The sequence below is a fragment of the Neopelma chrysocephalum genome, unplaced genomic scaffold, assembly GCF_003984885.1.
Source record: "Neopelma chrysocephalum unplaced genomic scaffold, ASM398488v2 Primary Assembly neopelma1_23, whole genome shotgun sequence".
In the NCBI taxonomy this organism is placed as follows: Eukaryota; Metazoa; Chordata; class Aves; order Passeriformes; family Pipridae; genus Neopelma; species Neopelma chrysocephalum.
Window position 1 is genome coordinate 17,372,070 of NW_020897691.1, and position 24,551 is coordinate 17,396,620.

The 24,551-nt window shown below is 35.5% G+C and overlaps 1 long non-coding RNA gene across 1 annotated transcript in view; it reads right to left on the reverse strand.

Moving 5' to 3' along the window:
* Nucleotides 1–803: 803 nt before the first annotated feature.
* LOC113970111 overlaps nt 804–24,551 on the reverse strand; it is a 210,942-nt gene continuing 187,194 nt past the window's right edge. Inside the window, exons 2-3 of the long non-coding RNA XR_003535042.1 lie at nt 12,997–13,044; nt 804–1,380 (exon numbers count right to left, since the gene is read on the reverse strand). This is a non-coding gene — a long non-coding RNA (uncharacterized LOC113970111). The remainder of the gene's footprint in view (nt 1,381–12,996; nt 13,045–24,551) is intronic.

The following is a 24,551-nucleotide window of genomic DNA, read 5'->3' on the forward strand; positions in this document are numbered from 1 at the left end:
AGTAATTGTCTACAAAGAGAAATATGCTGTAGAAGTAATTTTGTCCCTATGGCACAGCAAAATTCCTCAATAAGTGACTTCTGAAACAGAGTAACTAAGTTGAAACAAAGAATCAACACAGAAAATTTTTATTTTATAATTGCATCATTTTATTTCTAGAACCTACAAGCCAGTTTCTCTGTGCAATGAATGCCTTTATTTTTGAACCCCCTCTTAAAAATGTATTTCAAAGACAAATGTGACTGCATAGAACACAACCCTTCTTACAGCTATCCTGAGATCTGTTGCACTGAAAAGATAGTATGCACTGCAATTTCCTGCTGTGTTTGGAGAATAAAGGGATCAGAGAATCTATATTTTAAACGTAATTCAAAAGTCAGGTTTGCAAATATACATTTTTCAATCAACACTTTTTCCATGTAATTACACTTAATTACTGTTTGCAAGAGTAAGCAAAAGAATACAAGTGAGAGGCTTATTGAATTCTGGCTCCTAAATGCACAGTTTGTCAGTAATGGGTTGAATCAAAGTTTTAGCCTGCAAAATTCAAATCTGGAGTTTAAAGATGAGTTTCACTGATGTAGCTTCACCATGTAGATTTGTGAGTTTCTATCAAAATATTTCTTTCTCTTTTTACCAAGAGTAAAGAAAGACACAACACACAGGAAAAAAAAGTCATATACAGTGTATGGATATATGATGTGGATAATCATATAGATAGCTGTTATGACCTAAGACTATGGGTGTGCAGAGAGTGCCACATTGGGCTCATAGGATTTCTTAATACACAAAGACATGGAAGCTTTTATCCTCTAAATTTCTCTACTTTATTGCAGATTATCACAAATCCACAGAAATCACCACTAGAAAGTATACCTTAGATCAATAAAGTAAATATATATAAATATATCAAGCTATTACAAATTACTGTCAGCAATCAATGATTAATTAATGTCAATCAATAACACGACAGTGATCAATTACAGCAACAAGCAATCCTATAGCAACAACCAATATAATAACAGCAACCAAGTCGGTACATTACAGGTTATAATCAACTTATTAGCGAAGAAACTTATCAACAATATTAAAGCAGATATTCTTATGATAGGTTACTTTTATGGATATATATAGAAGGGGTACCAAGGGAAGTATATTTCAGAAAGGGTGAAACCATCCCAAGGGGAGGATAAATCAGTCCCAAAGTTGGATCCAACCATCCCAAAGGTGTGAGGACAAATGAAACTGACCCCAAGGTGGGACCAAAGTGGACACAATGAGAGACAGAGTCACTTCAAAGAGGGTCCACGTCACGGAGTCATCTGGACACCGTTAGTGAGCATCCAAAATCTTGTAGAAAAAGTTTGTGTGAAATTCAACCTTTTCAGGAAAGGAAAATTATTTATAGAAAGAGAAGTTCTCAGAGAAAGAAACTCCATTTTAAATAAAAATGCAGCTTTTTATAGCCTAGAGATATAAGAGGGAGTAGGACTACACCACTTCAAGCAGTCAATAATGTTGCTAATTTCGATTTTTCATCTGTAACAGCCAATAATTAAATTATTAAATTGTGCTTTCAGTTCCTCAAGACTAATTTTATTTACCCTGGCTATTTCTACTTTTTCAGATGATAAATTGTCACTAGGGCTTCTTGGTTTTGTTCTTACTGATGGTATCTCAGGATGTCTCTGGATTCTTGATACCCCAGCTGTCCTCCAAAGTTACCAGATGCATTTTTTAAGGACATTTCTGGTTCACAGGCCTAGTTCTGAGACTTCCAGCTCCTGCTTTGGCAGACAATTTCTTTCTCAGTATTTTCTAGGAGCCATTTTCTTCCATTCAGTAATTTTCTCTTTTTAACCAGGTATGGTGGGTTGACCTTGGCTGGATGCTAGATGCCCACCCAGCTGCTCTATCACTCCCCTTCGCAGCCAGACAGGGGAGACAGTAAGGTAGAAAAACAACTCAGGGGTTGGGATAAGGCAGTTTATTTAAAGAGAAAGCAAAGTGGAAGCTTGCATGCACAAAAGTGAAGCAAAGTGAAAGATTGCACACTTTATTCTCTACTTCCCATCAGCAGCGATGGTTGGCCGCTCCCGAGAAGCAGAGCTTCAGCATATGTAATGGTTTCTCAGCAGGCAGCCATTGGAGACAATGAATGCCCACCTTCTTGCTCCCTGCCTTGGCTTTTATATCTGAGCTGACATCATATGGTCTGAAATATTCCCTCGGTTAGTTTGAGTCAGCTGGCCTACTTGGGTCCCCTCCCAGGATCTTGCCCTCAATTGAGGAAGGAATGTTACAGTGCTGATGCTGTGCTCAGCAGCAGCCAAAACACCAGTGTGTTATCAACATCCTTCTATCTACCAAGGCAAAGCACAGCACTGTCAGGGATACTATGGGGAAATGAAGTCCAGCTCAGCCAGACCCAATACACCAGCCCACCTTTATGACTGCTCACATTAATATTGTAGTGAAAAACACTTACCATCATGTAAGTTGTTGGGAAAATAGTATAAAAAATACAATGCAAGTTTGCTGGTGCCTAATTTCTGAAAAGTTATATGGTGGAAATGAGGCAGAACAGTTACATTAGACACAGTCTAAGTTGGATGCAGGGGCAAAGTACTCCCTGCCTTCAGAAGAATGCTGTTAAGTCAGCAGAGAACATTTCTGTCAACAACTTGTAATGGACATGGAAATAATGTGTGTGTGTTAAAGAGAAACACCTCAGAAAATCCGAGGATAAGCACTTGAAGTGTTATTATGCTGCATTTGTAATGCTTGATATTATCAGCTCTGCCCTTGTGTCCCTCCGTCTGATTTAGAAAAAGGTTGGTTCAGAATAGTTAATATTGCAGTGTTTGTTGGTAAGCTGATTCAGCATCTACCAAGAGAATTGCAATTTATTTGTTGTTCAAATACCCATGATTAAACTGGGCGATTTTCACCTGAATTGTTTTGTTTACCTTAAGAACTTTCTGAACCATAATTTAAATGGATGTAGGCTGAAGGTACTGATTAAAAGTTGTTTCTTGTTTGGTTTTATTTTAAGCAGAAAGAAAATTTTCTGATAGTATAACAGTCCCAGCACAATCTTGAAGAAGAATGTCTCTCTGTCATGTATAGAACAGATGCAGGATTGTTCTTCTTTTCCATCTCTTGCTCCCCTGTTCTTCGTACTACTTAAAAAAAGCTTTAACTAAACTACTTTCTGTTCTCTTCTTCCATATTGTGTTCAGCTTAAGATCACCTCTCTCCCCATTTTCAGTCCCAAATCCTGTCAAGCTGCAACTGCAAATACATTCAAGCCCTGTAAAATGAGCCCAAGTAAATACTAGTGTAGGTGAGAACAGCCTCACACTGCTCCTTTGTACTTAACCTTTCTCTACTTCTACACTAAATCCTACTGTACCACACAGAGTTTGAGGAATCTATATAGCCTTTTATTGAGAATTAGATCAGATAAGCTGAAGTTAAAAAACTCACCCAGATTGCTTTCTTGGGCCACCTACATAGATAAATAAATGACACAGAATCTATTTCTTTTCAAGAATGCAAAAAAGAAGCAGCACCTGCCTGTTCCATGCAGACAGTGCAGTTTTTTTTCCTGTCTGTGAAGGTAGCATTCAGCTAATTTTTGTTCACTAATATTTGTTCACTTGTATCATTGGGCTGATGGCAAAATTTGATTAGACAAAGCAGAGTAAAGAATGTGACTACAGGAGTTCAGGGTAAATTTCTAATACAAGACTGATTTTTCACTAACATGATGTTCTGACCTTAGCAGGTTAAAAATTATGGGCTTTCTCTGTATCTTCTTCTTCTGCATTTCCTGAAATTTTGACAGCTACTTTAGCACACTTTTTTTCTGGTTTTATAGCATTGGCTATACAGTATGGAGAGGTGAACCTCCATCTGGTCAGGAAATCTCCGAAACATTTTGTATTATAGTGTACTGAGCTTGAATAGCCCAAGCTTACTAGTCCTGAAAGTAGCACATCCTGTTATTTAGGGGCATCCTTCAACTCTGGACAACCCCATGACCTCTTATCTCTGCCTTTCTAATATAACTTAGCCAGAATTCGGGTGAGCTTTGTACTATACAAAGCCTGACAAAGAGAGATAAATAGAAAAACAAGAACTTAGGAAACAAAGGTTGTTTTCTTTTCCACTTAAGCAATTTATTTTGTTTCTGCAGCCTTGTCTGTGGATTTCTTTCATTAAGCCTGTCTAAATGACAAAAACATTGTTTTCCAGGAAAAGGAGAAAATAGAAGAGCTAATGGGAAAAAAGAGATGCAGTTTGAAGTAGTAAAAAAAGATCAAGAGTTAATCTAAATCTTACTTATTGGGTTTTTTACATCCCTTTTAGTCTAACTTTTCTCCCTTTTGATAGGTGGTTTATACTTGAACAAAGCTAGCTGCTTTTGAGTAATGATTCTCTTCAACTTGGTCAATACAAGACTGGCCAGAGAGGTGCCCCTAAGGCAATGTAGTATTGTTTTGTCCTCTGGTGCCTGGAATCAGAGCATTTCCACAGAATTTGCAGTTCAGAAAATCACAGAGTAGCTGAGGTGAGAAGGCCTTTCAGGAGATCCCCTAATCCAACCCCTCTACACAAGGTATAGTCACCTTCATAAGTTTGCACAAAATCTGCATCCAGTCAGATTTTTAGTGTCTTCAAGGTCTGAGACTCCACAACCTCTCCTAGTGATTGTGTTTCCAAGTCATATAATAGAAAAGTGATTTCTTACATTTAATTGAAAGCATTTAATGAAATATATATTCAGAGAAAATTTGCTTCATCAAGGCAGGTTGAAGTTCACTAGACTAATAAACTAAAAATTGTATTCTTACAAGAAGTTAGTTACCTGACATGAAAGAACTTACATCAAGTTAGTTACCTTGGCATTTTTTTATACCAATGTTCATTTTAGCTCAGAAAACCCAACAAGTACAACTTCTTATGGCTCAGGAAACTTTGACTCATCTTTTTCTCCTGGAATTTCTCAGTAAAACAGAACACCAGCATATTAGATTGATGAAAAGAGATAGCCTATAGCTGAAAAACCAAAGCGGTGGTATTTTTCAATTTCTTTACAGGTTTTTAAAGAAACCAAAGTTCATCCTGAGAGGGACAATTAAAATTAATAAAGGGGTTCTCAAGTGGACTTAGCATAAACACAGCACACAGTAAACCAGTAATATTTATGCTGACTATATAATCTTATACTCAAGACAAGAAAATAGTTTCCCCAGAAGAGAAAACACATATGAAATTAATGAATGTGAAAAGGGCAAAAACGCAACAGGGTGCAAGAAGAAAATAGTATCTGTAGAATTGTTAAACTCTGTGGTCAGGGAAACAGCAGACAGAGAATAGTGGTTACCATGGTATTTCAGTGCTAATTTAGTGCGTATAAATTTTTGGTAGCATAGTTGGTATATTGGTCACAGATTGAAATGACATTAGTAAATGAAAGGCAACTATGGCACGTGGTGTAATTTGCTTTGGAAAGATCCAGTGTTTAAACATTCAGATGTGGATACTTCTATTATTATAGGGGCATGCTAAAGTTTTTTCTCTGGTAAATTTAGCAGGATTAGTCTAGCAGCTGAAGAGAGAGGGATGTGAATTAGAAGAGCAGCCACAGTGATTGGTCCATCATTGGACACAAAAGGTTGATGTCGTGTCCCTGGACCTTCAAGCTTTCAAGGTATCTGTTAACCATTTCCCCAATTGATGAGTTTCCACTTTGAAATACATTTTTTCTCTCTTCATCAGTTCAAGTACTTGGTTGAAGTGAAAGAATAGATTAGAATGGTTCAATTTTGGTGTATCCTATAGGGCCAAGGACAACTGGTGAGTCTATAATAATTCTCAGTAGGGCATTTACAATTACAAGACCAACAAGAGGTGCAGGATCTTTTACTTCATTCTGCTTCATTTCACTACTTTTTTCCTTTTTTTTTTTTTTATAAAAGCGAACCTTGTTCAAACAATACTGGTTATTGATTATATGAGCTTTTGGACAAAAATCAAGTTCTCAGTGATGATATAAAACTGAAGAGAATTATTTAGATCTTGAACAGGTTAGTCTACAGGACTTAAGTAATAGAGTCATATATGAAGAAAGAACACTGAAAGGACTGAATATGAAAGCAGGAAACAAGACTGAAAAGGTAGCATCATCTTTCATCTTCTTGATTGCAGTGGGTTGATTTTCTAAATTATCATACCAACATGTTCCACAACCATAAAATGACACCTCAACAGTCACAAGTAACTCTGCAATGGAGGCAATGAGATGCAAAACAATTGTGAACATGTGATGGTGGCCTAAATTATGCTCTCAGACTGCAGGTTGGCAGGCAAAAGATTTTATTATAAACAAACTTGTTCTTTTTATCTGCTTTTCCTCTGTTCATGTGCTAATATAATATATGTCATTGGTTAAGTGTTCTTGTTCACGCATCTGTATCTCATCACTAATTGGTCTTTAGCTTCTGTGCATGTGCCCCATTCTGTCTCCTGACAGGTCATCAGCGTCTCTTCTGATGTCCAAACACATTCCTCTATCTGCAGCCATTTTTCTTCTCTTCCTCACACTTTCTTCCTTAATGATGTTTTACTTGTTCCTTTGCCAGGCCACAGCTGTAGCTCAAGGTCAAAGCTGCCTTACTACAAACATGTGACTGCACTGGTGTATATTAAAGCACAAAAATCAAAATTTATAACGGTTTTATATGGCAGTAGAAAGACATATGAAACCTGATCTGATGCAGATTCCTTGTTGTGGACAGATGTTACCCGACATTTTAAAAAGCCTGATCTTATGAACTGATCTGCTGGCCCTTGAGTGACTTTGAACCAGCACCAGCTGTTGTGATTGCAACATATTTGATACGACAGAAAGAGTCCCAGAGACTGCTTTGTTGCACTACCAAGCTGTGTCATTTTTACTGAATGTCAAATGAACAAATATTCTATAGTTTTATCTCTTAGAACTCCTTGAAACCATGTCTTAACACCACTTCAGCCCAATATATAACCTGCACTCATTTTTGCACATTAGTTCTGAATCATTCTACGAACATTTTAGTTTAGACATAGTTTTATTTTGGCTAGTTAACCATTCCTCCTCGTGCAGACAGATTTACTATGAATTCAATTACATTGCATTTGGAACAGAGAACGGGGACCAAACAGAAGCGCTTAGAAGTTAGTGATATGAGTCTGTGCAATTTAGTGTTCTAATAATGAAAGATTATAGGCTCTCTCTTTTTTTAATTGAACTCTTTTTCGATGCATCAGTATTAAAATACTGCAAAGAGGTCCATCTTCTTCATGCTATGTACTATCTCCTATAATTTGAAGATTTAAAAAATTCCTTAGACAATAGTCGGAACCATATATTAAACACAAAGGGAAAGATATTAAGATAGCTGAATTGCTCTCCTTCTGAGATCTCCATTCAAGTCCAACTTAGAAACTCTAAAGTCGTAGAAATCTTAAATGAGAGCAAGATAATGGTCTTTGATATTTGTTACTTATTAATCTTAAATTCAGTGATAGCAAAATAATGCTAATTGAGATTTATATACTTAATTATATAAACAGTTCTTCAAAGCCCTAGATCCATATTTTTCATTCTTTGAGTTTAGTGGTGGTGTGTAATATGTAAGAACTCCATTATTTTCCTAAAATACTTTTGGATTATTTTACCAGTCTTTTATTTTCCCCTAAAAAACATTTTGATTATACATATGGACAGTTACCATTTTAGCTTCCACTTTCCAAGTAAGGCTAATTCTACTTTTTGCAGTGGGTCTTCACAGTAAATAGTCTGGAAGGTAATAAAGGAGAGAAAATGTATTTCCAGACATAGGTCTTTCCTAGACAATACAATATAACATAGGAATAGAAAGGCATGGAGTCTGTAAACTTTTTCAGATACTTCTTGAGTATCAGACTTGCTTAATTTTTATTCTGAGTAGTTCACCTGGATACAAAAAAATCATAAAAGTTATTGATTAGGAGGTAAATTCATTTAATAAATATTTTGAAAACCTGACATAACTTTGATCTCAAGGGCTTTAATTAAAGTTCTCTAGGGGTTGTCTTCCCTAGCCTGACTTACCTCTGATCTGCATTTTCTAATCACTTGCCTTTATTATTCCATTGGTGTGTTTTGTTGCTTCTACCTTCCTTTGGCATTTTCTGTAAGAAGGAATGTAGGCTGCTTGTCATCAGTTCTGCAGTATGCCAAGCAGAAAATGTCCTCTAACCTACTCCAAATCCTTTGGCAGATACTTAATTCTGGGAGTGAGAACCCAAAGACCAAGGAAATTATATCTTCTGTTTCATTTCTGATTTACTACAGTCTGCTCTATCTAATGGCTCCAGCTCCTACAGCATTAAAACAGGATGAACAGTCAATGTTTAAATAACATACCACTCACTTCTTAATCACAGGACATGTTCAGACCATCACAAGGCCCTAACTTACCATACAATTGTCCCTGGGATGATTTTAGAATTAGTGCACATCCTTAGTATGCTACAAAATCCAGATATTATGTACTCATATGTATTGACTACAGAAAACCCTTTAGTTCAGCAGATGTCCTCTGAACATCTAGATAGGATTAGTTTGTTGTCTAATCAAAGTCTTATGATCATGAAGATAATGTGATGATGTTTATTCTGTGTGAATAATATAACAGTAAATTGTTCTGAGGCATTTTCAAAGTTTTGTTTTAGGAAAGGAAAATTTACTTAGCTGAACTTGCCAATGAATGATTTCTTTACCACTACAGTGAGACTAATTGAATTCCAAGTAAATGAAAGGTAAGGATGAGAGCAGACAACAAAGATGGACAGTGCATAAGTTAATTACTGATAAGGTAATAGCAATTGCGTTGACATTCAGAGGGTGTATGTACAGTGCAGTATGTACAGCAAAAACTCTTTGGACTAAATTTATTTTTTAGTCTTTTCTAGAGCTTATCTGTACAGCACAGCTTACAGCATAGTGACAGAAAATATTAGCCCATGTCTGCTAGACTAATTTTCTCTTTTTTACATAGGGAATAAACCCCAAGCAATTCAGCTGCATTACCAAAAGTAAACCATCCTAACATTTGTAATGTTTCAGGCTATTTGAAGGTGTTTGATGGATCCCCAGTGAAATTCTGTGGTTTTTTGGCATTAAGTCAGCAGAAAACCTTTATGAAGGTCTATAATAGATTTTCTTTTTAAAAAAATTCAGTGTCACCTTGAAAATAAATAGCAACAAAGAAAGCAAACACGGGAAGGTTTTAACAAATGTGTGTAAAATTAAACCAAGAAAGCAGTAATGCTACTTTTAAATCAAAGAGGAAATCCAATCAAAGAGTATTAACTTTGACCAAAATTATTAAAATTAGTCATTCTTGGAGGTTATGAGATTTTGAGTAAACTGCTGTGCTTCTTCAAATTCATTGCAGTTACAAAGGATACAAAAACTAACCCAACATATCTCTATTTGGCGCATGATATAAGCATGTCACTTTTTAACTGATGTTTTAGGAGACAGGAACACTTGACTGTTTACTTATATAATACAGAATTTTAGAATTAATAAAGTTGTAGTAGTATTAATAGAATAATTCAACAGTTTTTCACACCAGTTAAATGAGAAAACATACCAAAAAAAATGATCCTTTATCATGTTGGTACAATCATCAGTAATATTATTATCTCTACTCCCATTAATATTATTATGAAGTTTTCCTTCGCTATTCCTTTTTTAATTTTGATTGTTTCTTGACTGATTTTCTTAAAAATCAAATTCAATGATAGAGCAGACTAATTATCCACCTACTGTAATACCAAAATAATTTTAAGTTGAGGTATTAAACCCCTGAAAGATAAGTATTAAACACAGAATTATATTTGCTATTGATACAAAATATAATTCTGAATCTTTCTGTATTCTCTGGTCTCAAGGTCTTTTTCACTGTTTAAGTAGAATAATTAATTCTGAGATTCATGTCCCTAATGAATAGATGAAAATGTTAATGTTATTAGAACATGTTATATGCTGTATGCTGAAAAGACTCTAATTTGTCTTGATATGAATTATGTCTTTCATAATTTATGTCCTAAAGATCAGATATTGCTTTGAACTGACCTACATAGCGTTAAGTAAATGTCAGTGCTGGGCACAAACCTTCCAGTGTTGGTGACCTGAATAGAGATGTTGTGCCAACAGTACATCGGGTTTAACGAATAGATATTTAGTGATTGCATGCAGATAATTTTGTATTAACATTATTTTTCATGAACATTAATTGCTCTCAGTTTGCTTTATAATATCCTGCAAAATCTATGTGGAATGCCCTATGGAAAACACCATGTGCTCGGTATACAGCACCTGCTTTAAACAAAAGAAATTCTGCTCATGATAAATTCTGTTTTTATTGACACCTATGAAGGGTGATTGAATTGTTATTCCTCTCTGTTGAAGATATGGTTTCAGGAACACAAAAGTAATTTTCATCAGGAGGAGAAAGTATCCTTAAATATAGGATGTAAATGCATATGTATGGCATGGTTTATAAGAAGACAAAATAAATAGTTTTAGTCAATAATAAGAAAAAGTATTTATTACATTAATAGGAGATTCACAGTAAGCCTGTGCAAGATGATATGCTATATTGAGGAAGAACGTACCACGTGGTAAAAATCAGGAGAAAGTTGTTGCCAGTGTAACCGATGGCCATAAATCCATTCTGACCGTGGGTGCCTGGGCTTCCCTATGTAGGTCAGCACAATTTAGACCTTCAGCACTTTATTTTTCTTTCTTAACAGACTCTGGTACAATAATTGAGTATCTCATTAAATACCACAGACTAAGCAAGATCAAGTCGCACTCATGCTCACAGGGAAGTCCTTAAGGAAAAATTCTTAATGATATCATATGTTGTTGCAATAATTCAGCAACAGAGGCAATTTCCTGTGGTGCAGTTTTTAGAATTTGAATCATTATTTACTGCACACTTGCACTGTATCTACTCTTTCATTATTAGCCTTGACTTTTTCTTCTTCCAAACTCTTGCATGATATCTGAATGCTGAGGAGCAGTTTGGCGTGTCAGCCCCCAAGTACCTCTGCAACCACCTAGTAAGGCAGGGCATAGAGCACATCTGGGGAGCCTGTGCTGCCCTGCCCAGCCCCAGGCACAATGAGGCTGCAGTGGAGCTGCTAAAGGAACAGTTGCTTCTCTCTCTGACATGCCTCTCTGAAAAACTGTTTAGTGACTGGATTTTGACCATAATGACCACTTTGTCCTCAGGAAATTTCTTTAAAGGAAAATAGCAATCTTTGGCTCTGGACATGTGTCACCTTACATTTGTGAAGTGGTGTCCATGTGGAGAGCTTGTATAATGCTCTACAAAGACCAATGTTGGTACATTTTGTACCAGCTACAAACGATTGTTTAAGTCATGTCTTTTTAGACTCCTTAAGAAAAATATTAACACACTTTTCTGTAAAGTCAATTCTTTCAAATACTTCAAAGGGCAACCCCTCCTCAAGGTGACCAATAGAAAGGAGAAAGAACCATCCAGCCTCTATTTCAGTACTTGTTAAATTTTATACAGCACTTGCATATTTGCAATACTTCTGCCAAAGCATGAGCATCCTGGCATAGAATTGTTTCTTTCTCTTTCAATATGACCTTTTAATAGCCTGAAACTATGAATGACAATTAGAACCATGTTTTCCCATCACCTATTTTTTTTGTGTATAGTAAAATGTGACTCCCTGTTTCACAAAGAGTGGCACAACAAGGTGTTCATTTTCCAGTGGCCAGAAGTTGAACAAGAATGACTTCATTTCTTTTACTTTTCCAAGTTCTTTCCTCTATACTCTTTTTTTAAAATATTATTCTTAAAATGCAGTCCTTCGATTTCTATCTGGTTCCAGAGATGGTAAATTTTGTCTCTTTGCACTCATTTATGCAAGTACTTGTTTCCTATGGGTGGTGTTTTTTCACTTTTTTTCATTCTCATATTGGAGTTAATTACATTTAAACAAAGAGTAGAGCTCAGGTTGTCATATTGGAGTAATCGTTATATAGTATACTATTGTAATTGCTAATTGTTATTAAGATTACCAATGATTAAGGATTTTCCTAAGGGGAAATCGGGTTGGCTTTGGTGTGACACTAAGCCTACCATCTGTGAAAGCAGCATTAATTAAGTGGCTCTTGTGATTCCTCGTATTCTACAAAGAGCACGTTCTGGGTACTTCAGTTACATTTTGTTACTTCACGTCTTTCCTGGAAAGCTAATGCTTTCAAATGTAATATTACAGGGGAAATAATCCTTGGTATCATACTTTCAAACTGAGAAGAAAGTCTGGATATTTGCTGTGCAGTACCTGTAGAAAGTCCGGGAAAGGATCAGTACTTTGATCACTACTTCGCTTCTTGATCTGGGTCATTTTTACACCTATAGCTAATGACCTTTTGAAAAAAGCTGTACAGTATCTAGTCTAGGTATAAATACAAACCTTTATTCTCCAGAGTTGTTAGTCTGATACTTCTTAATAACACGTAAGTTCACACTTGAGAACTATAACCACAGAATGAAAATCTTTGAATATGAATGAGAAGTAGTCAGGAAGAAAATTTCCTTCAAATCTGAACTCTGTAATGGAAGCAAGCTTACAGTCAGTGAAAAAAGTCTGTTTGAGTATAGTCTGCCAGGAAGATAAAAATTACCCTTTCACTTCTCCTCCAATACTTTGAATATCTGCTGAAAATATCAGACGTAGTAACTGATTGATATAAAATTTTGTATTTATTTTATATTTTCCACATGAGCAAAATATATCCACTGTTATCCTATCTATTAACTATGCATTAACTATATAGGATGTTTGATGTTTATAATTCTAGACTAGAAGACAGGCATCGGAGAGATGAAGCACCAGCTCTGTCCTTACCTTACCCTGTGGCCTTAGGAAGCCTCTTCAACTTTTCAGTTTCTTCATCTGAAAAACTGAGATAACATTTTCCTATCTAGGTAGCAGGAGTCCTTTGAACTAATTCATGTCTTATCAATGCAAAAGCAATAGGAGTCAGTCATTTCTGCGAAAATGATTTAGCAAAAGGGGTTTTAGTCTGTTTAGAGACCAGTTAAAGACCATTGGGAATTAGTATTTTCAAGTCATGATCCGTTTAACACACCTTGGAGGAATCTTCACCAGTCATGGAAGAATAAGCACCTTAGGTTTTTTGGTTTACAGAGAAAAACCCTGAAGAGATATATGAAAACAGATTTACAGACCTGTGAAAGTATTGTATAAGATGACAGTGGTACTTTTACTCACCATTTCTCACAGTTCTGGAACTTGGGGACAATTGGTAAAACTGATAGATAGTAATTCCGAAAGACATGAAAGTATGGTTTTATACAGCAGGTCACGAATATCTGAAGCTTCCTGCCACAGGAGTTCATGGAAAGAGGAAGTATTTTGAGGTTCAAAAGGGAGCTAGACATATTTATTGAATTTAAGCAAAGAATCTAGTAGTTTAATAATTTGCTCTTCTGATCTTCTTTGCTTTTTTTAAATGAAGATGTGTACTGATATTTATGGAGAACTGTTGGACTTTTTGCTGAAGAAAAATTAAAGGAAAATGTTTGAGAACGTCTAGAGTTCAAAGCTTTAAAAACACTTGCCATGAAGAAATCTTCCTATCTTAATCATTACAGACTTATACAAGTTTCTTCATGCTTCCCATTTTCTTGGGAAATCCATTGGTAAAAATGCTTAAAAAGTTATATTACAGGCTTTTGACACATATTTTATCTAACAGTTTTATAAATTCTGACTTAATAAATTTATTTGAATAAAATAACCCTATCAAACTGAATCAAGCTGCTTTTAACTTATTCTCTGTATTAACCATATTTAATTCAAAGCTTTTTAAACTTCAGCAACTGCCAGTGCTTAGAGTTAAAATCTCTTCTTGCTAAGTTCAAAAAAAGAAGGATATTTGCCCTCTCTCTGAAAGAAGAATTCTTCAATAAAGCAGAAAGGACTGGGAATCTCTGAAAAAATAAAAATTCACTTTTTTTGTAAGATGAACCTGAACTAAATTGTACAGAATAAAATGTCAAAACATCCTTATATCTACAATCAAAATATGAAGTTGTTGAGCTTATATTTATACAAAGAATGTTTATGCAGTGCAAACCCCATGAAATTATCATTAGAGAGTTTAAAATACTTATTTCTATTCTGTAATTTTTGAATGACTAAGGGGGATGGAGGTTTTATGAAGTGTTGGTTTACTATTTGAGAAATGTCACTTTTTGCAACAAAAGGAAGGCTGATTTTCTATTCATACCAACTATTTACATTAATGTAAAAGTACTTGAGGATTCATGACAGGGTTTTTCTCCTTTTCTATACAAAGATTTTTTTCAAAATAAAATGAAAGGCAATTTATGCTTCCTCATCTCTATCAGTTCCTTCTTTCAAAAAAAAAGTCATCTGTTAGTACATTACTTTTAAAATATTTTTCTCCAAACCTGTTTATCAATTTGTGCTCCCCCTAGTTTTCAGACCACATAAGTTCTTATGACCTTTTAGTGATATTTAATATTTTTCTCTAGCTAATCACGAAGGAGTTTCAATGCTGTCAAAAAAACCCCAAAACAAACAAACCAAAACCCTATTTGCTTTCAATCTTTTTATTTTTCAGAGAAGATAAATGTCAAGCTTTGTTCTTTGAATACAGCTGCTCCCTTATTACAGCTTAGAGTAGTGCAGATACATAACTGTCTCCAGACACCTTCACAAAAAGAGTTGTTAATCACAGAGCATTCTGCCATGCACAGATTTTCTTGTGTTGTGGTGAATATGGTAGTAACCTTCTCACAGGTGGGATATTCTGCATTTTTATTAACTAGGACATTGTCTTGTCAGGAAAACACTTCATCATGTGCTTACTGATAGACTTCTTTCAACTTTCTTTTAGCAGCACATTGAAAATATTGATCCTCCTTTGTCTCTGGCCTATTTAAATCCATTCCATTTGCTATTCATCTTCTGCTCTCTGTTTTCTTCTATTTTCTACCTTACAATGCTGAATCTACCTTGCCCATTCTCCCACTCTCCAGTATTTTTTGTTTTTCTATTTATCTTTTTTTATAAACTCTGCTTGCCACACTTGACAAGGTAGGAATTACCCGGTGGTTCAGGCACTGACCAGCTTCCCAAACCTCACCATAGATCATATAGATAATTTGCACACTAAATAAGAACAACTGTGCAAATAAATATCCACATAAGAAAATTATTTTCTGTTCAGTTTATTCCAAAAACCTAATTGTCAGCTCATAGATGAAGAGAGAGAGACATTATTCAAGATTATTTTGACTAACAAAGTGAATTTTATTTTTTTGCAATTTTTCCTCTGAGCTTTTTAGTTGTTTATTTAATATCTAGTGCAGAGCAGGATGGCCAATGGTGACTGTAATTTCCATTGCTCCAAGAGCTGTTATTGCATATAGCAGTATTCTTTACATACATAATCCTTAAACCAAGACAAAGAGTACAGACGGTGGGATGCTCAACTGTACGATATTCAGAGGTCTATTCAAAAACTATAATGATCTCTAAAAATTTATAAAGTTTTGAGTGCTCCAACTAAAGAAACATACCTTAAATTGACAAAGTCCATTCATCATTTTAACTGCAACCTGGAAACCCAGAATGATTGAAGTGGGAGGAGACTTCTGAAGATCATCTAATACAACCTCCTGCACAAACCAGGGTCATCACCTACAGCAGGTTGCTCACAGCTACATCCCACTGGATTTTGAATATAACCAAATGTGAAGACCCAACAATATCTTTGGATAACCTTTGCTAATGTTTTATCACCCTCAAAGTAAAAAGTATTTTCTTACAAACTTAATTGGAAATTTTTTCTATGTTTCAGTTTGTGCCCATTGCCTCTTGTCCTGTCACCAGCCCTCACTGAGAAGAATCATGTACATTTAATCAAATGTACATTAAGTAATTTTTTCTGACAATACTAAACTGGGAGGAGCTGTGGACTTCCTTGAAGGCAGAGAGACATTATGGAGGTATCTGAATAGACTAGGGAGCTGGGCAATCACCAACCGTATGAAATTTGACAAGATCAAATTCTGGATTCTCCCCCTGGAATAGGGCAATTCTGGTTATAGGTACAAACTGGGGGACAAGAGGCTGAAGAGCAGCCCCATGGAAAGAGAAGTGCAGGTCCAGTTCAATGTCACATTGAACATGAGTCAACAGTGTGCCTTGATATACAAAAGGGCCAATCACGTCTTGAGGTGCATCAGGCACAGCATTGCCATCTGGTTGAGGAAGGTTATTGTTTCACCTTGCTCTGCACTGCCCTGGTGCAGCCCTACCTCGAGTGCTGGGTGCAGTTTTGGGCACCTCAATACAAGAAGGACATCAAACTATCAGAATGCGTCCAAAAGAGAAGGACCGAGATGGTTAAAGGTCTCAAGGACAAGAATTATGAGGAATGACTGAGGTCACTTGGCTTGTTTAGCTTGGAGAAAAGAAGGCTGAGGTGTAACATCATCGCAGTCTACAACTTTCTCAAGGGGGACAGCAGAGGAAGAGGGTGCTGATCTCCTCTCTCTGATGACCAGCAATAGGATACAAGGAAATGGAACAAAGTTACTTCAGGGGAAAAGGAAAAAGTTTTTCACTGAGGGGGATGGTTGGCCACTGGAACAGGATCTCCAGAGAAGTGGTGGTAGTACCAAGCCTGTCAGAGTTCAAGAAACATCTGGATAATGCTCATAGTCATATGGTTTAGTTTTAGGTAGTCATTGCAATAAGTGGGTAGTTGAACTCAATCATCCTTATAGTCCCTTCCAACTTGAAATGTTCAATGATTCTGTTTCTCTCCTCTTTACTCCCCACGATCAAATATTTATACACATTAATAAGATCACTCCTCTCCAGGCTAAACAGTTCCAGCTCTTTCAGTCTCTCCTCTTAAGGCATATATTGCAGTTGCTTATTTATCTTCATAGCCTTTCACTGGACTCACTCCAACACACCCAGTGCTGCCTTGAAACGAGGATCTCATCAGTGAGTTCAGCACTCTCTGAAAAAATGAAAATTTTTTCAGAAACCCATTTCACTGATGTATGTCAGTGGAGCTGGGTGAAGGGAAGGATTATCTCCCTTGACCTGTTGGCAGCAGTCCTCCTGTTGCAGCCCAGTAAGTTGTTGTCATTTTTAGCCATGAGGGCACATTGCTGGCTTTCATTCTGCTTGGTGCCCACCAGCACCACCAGAAACTTCTCTGCCGAACTGCTCTACAATCAGTCTCAGCCTGTACTGATAACTGGAGTTATTTGTCCCTAAGGCTAGAACTCAGCATTTCTATTTGATGAAATTCATGAGACTTCTGTCAGTCCATTTCTCCATCTTTTCAAGGTCGTTCCCAATGGCTGCACAACAATATGGTTTAACAACTACTCCTCCTACTTTTGCAACATCACTTGTATAATTCAGGTCAAACAGCAGACAATGTTAATAATGATTATATATATATTTCTTATCTTGCAAAAGACAAAAAAACCCCAAAAATTGTTCTTGCATTTACCAGCAAGTATTCATATATATAGATCAATTAGTTCTCATATATGCCCAGGTTAACAAATGTAGCTAATCTAAGAAACAAAATGCCCAGTAACATTTATTATGGGAATTGTTGAATTTTGACTCTGCAAAATGGGAAAAAAACCTAAACCCACTGCAGACAAAATATAAATTCAATGTCTGAAGATTGCATATTTTTGAATACTACAATAAATTGTAATAAATAGAATAAGATTATATGTATTTTTATTTTTGCCTGAAAATTCAGCCTCTAAATCATATTTTTTGTAATGTGAAATTGTATCTGTAAATGTGTAATACAACATGATTTATCTTCAGGCAAGACAGCTTACTTTGGAAGTCTTGACGTTTTCATTGGCAAAAGACATTTTAGAGAATGCAGGTGTTTTATATTAAAAGCACAGCAGGTGAAACCAGTATTTTTTGATCAACAGCAATAAAATTTTGATATGCAGGTAAGCTATCAAAATATAAAGTTACATTGGGTATTATCAGAGTTTTAGTACCTATTTGACAATACTAATATAGTACATACATATGCAAAGTACTTGTTTCATCCCTGAACCTGGCAGAGAAATGCAGTGAGGAAGGCTTTGTTTTCACACCCCCTGTGACGGTGTGTCTTCCCCCTGCCCCTTTTCTGCTTAAGCAGTAGACACCAGTGATGGTCCTGATTGCTCCATCTGGCTTCAACTGGTCTCTGGGAAGACAGATAACACACAATAGCTAAGGGCGATAAATCTTGCTGAGGTCTAGTTGAGCATGCGCCAACCAAAATATGGCTGGTATGCAAATGTGACTAGAAGTCAATCACATTAGTCCATAAATTATAGACACCCTAGGGTCCATTGAGTTATCCTTCACAGCAGCATGCTGCATGCCAGAATCTCTTGATTATATTAAATATTGTATGAACAATATTTACAATATGAACAGCAGCTATGTTATCTTTAGGAGTTTAAGGAAATTACGAAGCTCTGGATTTCTAGAAATTATTTCATGCTGGTTTTGACTGTCTATAAAAATTCTTCCAAGTGTTTGTCACGTTTAACTATATAGAATTGCTTAATTATTTGAATAGAAAATAATGAAAGTTAGACTTTCCCATTTACCACTGTTTTATTTGCAGAATGAATCATACAAATATTTACACAACTGGAAAATCTTCTTTCAGTGATTTGGATTTAGCTTATTACCAAAGTACTAAAAAGCAATTAAAAGTTTTGGAGAGTAATTTGTTTGTCAGAGTCTCTTTTCAAATACAGATTATCACAATAATTGCTTATGTCATATGTCACTTTCAGTAGAGATATCAGGAGTGGCTGGAAAAAACTTTTTTATATGCTTTATGGAAGTGAATTCAATTTGATGCCAAAACTGAGCATGAAACTCCCCTTTTCCAATAACATGGGTTTTTTAAGCTAGTCATGTGTAGACCGTTTAGTCTTCATTTCAGCAACTGCACATAGTGGTTTCTTTCCATACCAGAGCTTTTTTTTCCTCACAATCAGATAAAATCTCTTTTAAATTGAAATTATGTGCTGCCATTTCAGCTTTGGGGCTAATGAACAAAACTGAACTCCTTGCACTGAAGTCTTGGCAGTTCAAGGAGGTCTGAACGTTTGCAATTTAGGTACCATGTACTCAGCTGATGAACTTTTCAGTAAGTATACCTCTTTCATAACTGTGAAATCACCAATGTTCTCCATCAATGTCAGACTTGCCAAAAGCTTAGCTAAATATACTGACAAAATCTCATTTTTTGTATGTGAAAATAAATAGTTTTCTTCAATCAGTTACTTTGTTTTCACATTAAAGTTTGAAGACTTTGTTTCAGCTAGCCTAATGACCCTTTCTCAACTTGTCATAATGGGATTTCTACATTGCTTCAACTTGCTATTCTTATTTTTATACAGCAATATTAATTATTTCTTATTTATGGAAATTGAACTGGCCAGAGTTACTCGTGTGAGGCCAAAGTTATTCATGTGATCTAACTCTTTTAATCCCAGATGTTTTGTACATCCTCTACGTGTTCAGGACCATTGCATCACACGTCAGACTAATTAGTTCTGCGTCTGCCTGTGTTTACAAGATTTTTCAAAAGTAATTTCCTAAAATTTGCTGAAAGGTATTTTAATGGATTTATGGGATGGAAAGAAAGTTCAATCTTCCTCGATTCTTTGCTTTTTTGTTTTTTGGTTTTGTATTTTTAAATTAAAAATAAACACAAAATAATTCCCCTTAAGGTTTCACAATCAAATTTAATTTAATTATTCTATGCTGATATAATGATTTAATCATCTAAACGTAGTAATTTAATTAAAAATATGAGATTAACATGAACTTTCCACTGATCATTTGTTTTGGTTTCTTAATATGATGCAGTACATTTTCTCAGTGTATTTGTTTTTCTTCTTGTCTCATTACTTTCTTAAATTGACTAAGATGGTTGACAGGCTTATTCTGTCAGATTAAAAAATTTGACATTAACTGAAATAAAAAAGAAAAAAATGACTATAAGCTAAGAAGTTTTCAATCCACTAGTGGTTCTTTTTGTTTAATAGGCAAACTCTTCATATATTTCATTAGTTGAGGATTCAGTATAGCAGTTTCTCTCTCTATGTTTTCCTATTAATTTATTTTTACCTAATCCTCAACATTTTAGTAAGGTTTTACTGAGCTTGTATATCTGGAAAATTTACAGGTATTAACCTCTATGGGCTGTGTTGTACTGCAGAACAGAATAATTGCAGATTTATGTTTCTATATTAAGAACCTGGGACCAGATCTGACACCAAAGCTGTATACTCATTTTTAGAATCTCCATACTGTTCTGCTGTTTTCCCTTTTCTCTTTTCATATAGATGCTAAACTTTATCTTTGAATTTAATTTATTATAAACTCTTCTGTCTTGCATTTGTCTTCTCTTTTATCTAGTAGTGATTTATTTGCAAGAATCTATTTTGTAAGTGGCAAATACCATATAATGATACATATTCTAAAGACAGTGCATACCCTCATGTGGCTCAGATGAGCTAATATCAATTGTTTTCTTCACGTTTTCTTGGATGGGCAGCAGATGCATGTGCTTCTGAGTATCTTGTGGATTAAGAGCCTACACTTCTAATGGATGCCTTTTTGTTTTGTTTTGGAATTATAAGAAACCCATTTAAAGATAGAGTATTAAGGACTGAATGTAATTTTTAAATTGACTTTGCATATATGTGTATGTAATAACAGAAAATATGATTAGTTGCTCATCTATGCATTTGATATTTGAGCATAACTTGGCTAGAAGAAACTGAAAACATTTTATTGGATGTAGCAGTTACTCTGAAGCAAAAAAGATATTTCTGTGAGAATCTAACCCCATTGGCAAGAAAGGGCAATAGTTTTCAAGGCAGGACAGAAGCATTTTATGGAATTTAACGAGTCTCTCTAGTTCAAGGATTAAGGTCTACAGCTCAATACGAAATTGCTCCAAAGCAGAATTTGTGTGAAGCTTATAAGTGAAGTCATCTAAATAGTAGTAGGAAAATTATAGAAGAGTATAACTTTGTTTCATCAGTGTCTCAACATATTATACTGTTGAAGATGCTCTAAATTAAATAACTCATTTGACTAGATGGTGATAAATAGTACGCTGGTTGCTGTCACAGCTACATTTTGCTAAATGATCCTTTTTCTACTCCCAGGTGCTCTGTTGTCGCTAAAACATCAATTGTTTGTCACAGCAGAACATCTGCCATCCATATTAACATTTAAAAACACCAGAAAACCAAAAACCACAGAAGGCAAACGACCAAAAACAACAAGAAAAGAAATACACAAAAATCCCAGGACTTTATAGAGCTCTTCACATTCCAAGAAAGCCAGATCTGTGGGCTTCAGATTTGAGATTGATGCAAAAGACATTAAATGAGGAGTAAGCACTGCATGTGCACCAACATGTAAAACCTATGGTAGTACAACCAGAAGTGCCTGTACTAGTTTCCAAGCATAATGGAAAAATATTACTATCTCTGGGTAATGAGTAATATGCCTCTGATATGTTAATTTCATAATCTTAATGTCAACAGTGGTAACTTTCAATGTCTGCTACAAAACAACTATACTGTCAGCTTCAAATTTTGCAATAATATACTTTCTGAGATGAAAAATATTTGCTAAGGTATCACCTCTGAAATGTCCATAAGGTGATGCTGATGGCTATTATATTACTGGCAGCAATTTAGTGCTAACAATTAAAAAGGAACCGTGATCATGTGGTTAGACTAAACTTAATTCTGTATTTGAGATCTGAGTAGAAGACAGAGTTTTTGTAATTATATATCTTCCCAAGTGCCACAAGAGCTGTCTGTCTTTACTGCAGATGTTCAGGACGTTTCTTTACAGAGGAACTACACTGAAATAATCTAATCTAGCCTAGTCTAGTCTGGTCTTCTAGACAGGGTTTGTGACAGCCCCATCATCTAATTATACATCTCCCTGATGGACTCTGCATATAGCTTTTATTATATTTAATGGAATAAGGATTATCTCCCATTCTAGCTCTTTTCTTCAAAGGAGTTTTTAAAAACAGTTTTTTCCTCATCTTTCTCTAAAATTCAGAATCCAAGAACTGTTTTGTGTCACAGTAAGGCACTTCATCGATGTGCTGAATGTGCCCTGACACATGAAAAAACCCACAAAAAGTAATAGGAAATAGGTATTTAAATGAATGATTGTTTATTTCTCTTATCTGCTTTAAAAGTAGCTGCAAGAATAGTGCATTTCTGTGACTTCAAAGATATCAGGAAGCAAATCTGAAATGGTTTCACACCTTTTCAAGTTTAGTTGATTGTATCTTAGAAAACTGACATTTTTCACTTTCTCATAATATTGACTCTAATGCAGCAACAACAGAAATGACAATATTTAATAAACTATGAATTATGAGAATTATGAATTAGTCTTCACTTTGCTCCAGTTTGCATATTAGGGACTTCAGACTGTGAGTGACTAAATGGCTTTACACTGCTCTGCTTTATACTCGGTCATTAGCTTATGTTCCTGTGTCTTATTTACTACAGCAATTTCAAACTTCCTTTTTGTTCATATTTTCTTTCTCTCTCCATCTATAGTTTTGCAAAATTTAAAACCATTCCACAGCAAACATCTAAGTATGAAATATCAAATTCTTAGAGTATCACAGACATGGATTTAAGATGAGTTGCTAAAAACTATTCTGGTCCCAAAATCTGCAATTGTGCAATGGTTATACAGCTATACAAGCTATATAATCTAGGGCAGTATTGAATTATTTCATCCTGAGATCACTCTTCGTCTTCCTAAAAACATTCTGTCCTTTCCTAAATAATTCTCTGCTATCAGTATCATTGTAGGTGAGGATGTCACAGCAACAGCTTTCCTGCAGATAAGGCAGCTCATCTGCAGGTGTGCTCTGCCACATGCCTGTGGGAAGTCAGCTTATCAACCTGTTGGTACTGAACTGCTTGTCTGAGATGTGCACAGAGGCTTAAACTACACGTTTTACAGGCATCGCTTGTCATTTGACATGTTACGTTTCACAATCTTAATTCTCTTTCAAACAGCTACTTGTTTGAAATTTAGTGTAATATTTTAATCTGATACAACATATTTGATACAACAACACTTGGTTATTCAGTAAAAAGGTCAGCTTAATGACATTATACTCCTTTCTGCAAAGTCAGTTAACCGAAGCACCATTATTTTTATTAAGTCCCCAAATATAATCAATGCTCAAATTTGACAAGAAATATATATAAGTGGGTTGTTTTTTTTTTCTTCCTTTTTTGTTTTTTACAACTCAGGTACTGCTGAAATCACCTGAATCTATTTTATTACTGGATATACTTTGATCTTATTCCCTCTAAGTAGAAACAATCTCTGTTAAATCAGTTACATGCAGCAAATCTCTGTATTTAAAGATTTGAAAAGTATATAAGGAAAGAATAACTCATATTCCTTGTACTTTACAGTTCTGAAAGCAAACCTTTCTCATGAAGAGTGCTGCTCTTATAGTGGTCCTATCCTTTATACATCATTTGGGTTGAGTCTTTTTATGCTCCACACAACCTTCAGTTTTCAAAACACAAAGCAAAGGAAAAGGTCTTTCTCAAGTTTCCAGTCTAGAATCTTATTTGGTAGTACAAATAAGTACTTTTGGCCTAGTAAATTGGAAAGCTTATCTATAAGGCTTCATTCAGCATTTGTTAGAAAGAATTTCTTGACTGAAGTGTCATGATGAAGTGCTAGGGTCTGAGATAGGCCAGAATTGCCTTACAGATGAATCCTGTACTGTCCCTACTTGATACAGGAGAATGGGCAAACCTCATATATAACTTAGTTAGATTGCTTGTGCTGAGTATGAACCTTATGCATAGATTAGCTGAACTGCTTAGCATTATTATGTCAAACCATATATTTGAGACATCCTTTTCTAAATCTTGCCTGTTAAACCAGATGCTTAAGAAATTTTGGTATACTCTCATGACTGTCTGCAAGATATTTTAGGGACCTTTAGGAACCTCACCCAGGAACCTCCCCCAACCTAGATCTGGGCTCTGGCCAAGCCCTGGTCTCAGGTGGTCAAGAAGACTGTCATCAGATGTTTTGGCATGACAAAATATGCAAATCATTCTGACTTACCGATTTGGCCCTATAAAAGCTGGACCCCCTCACAGCAAAGATGGAGACCTCACCTACGAGTGGATACACTGCGTGGGATTTCCCAGTTACCGGGATTGGTTCTCCAACCCTTCTCTGTGACCTGGGCTCCCCAACGAATGAAGCAGTCTGGATGATGATAATGTATTAGCAGGGTAACT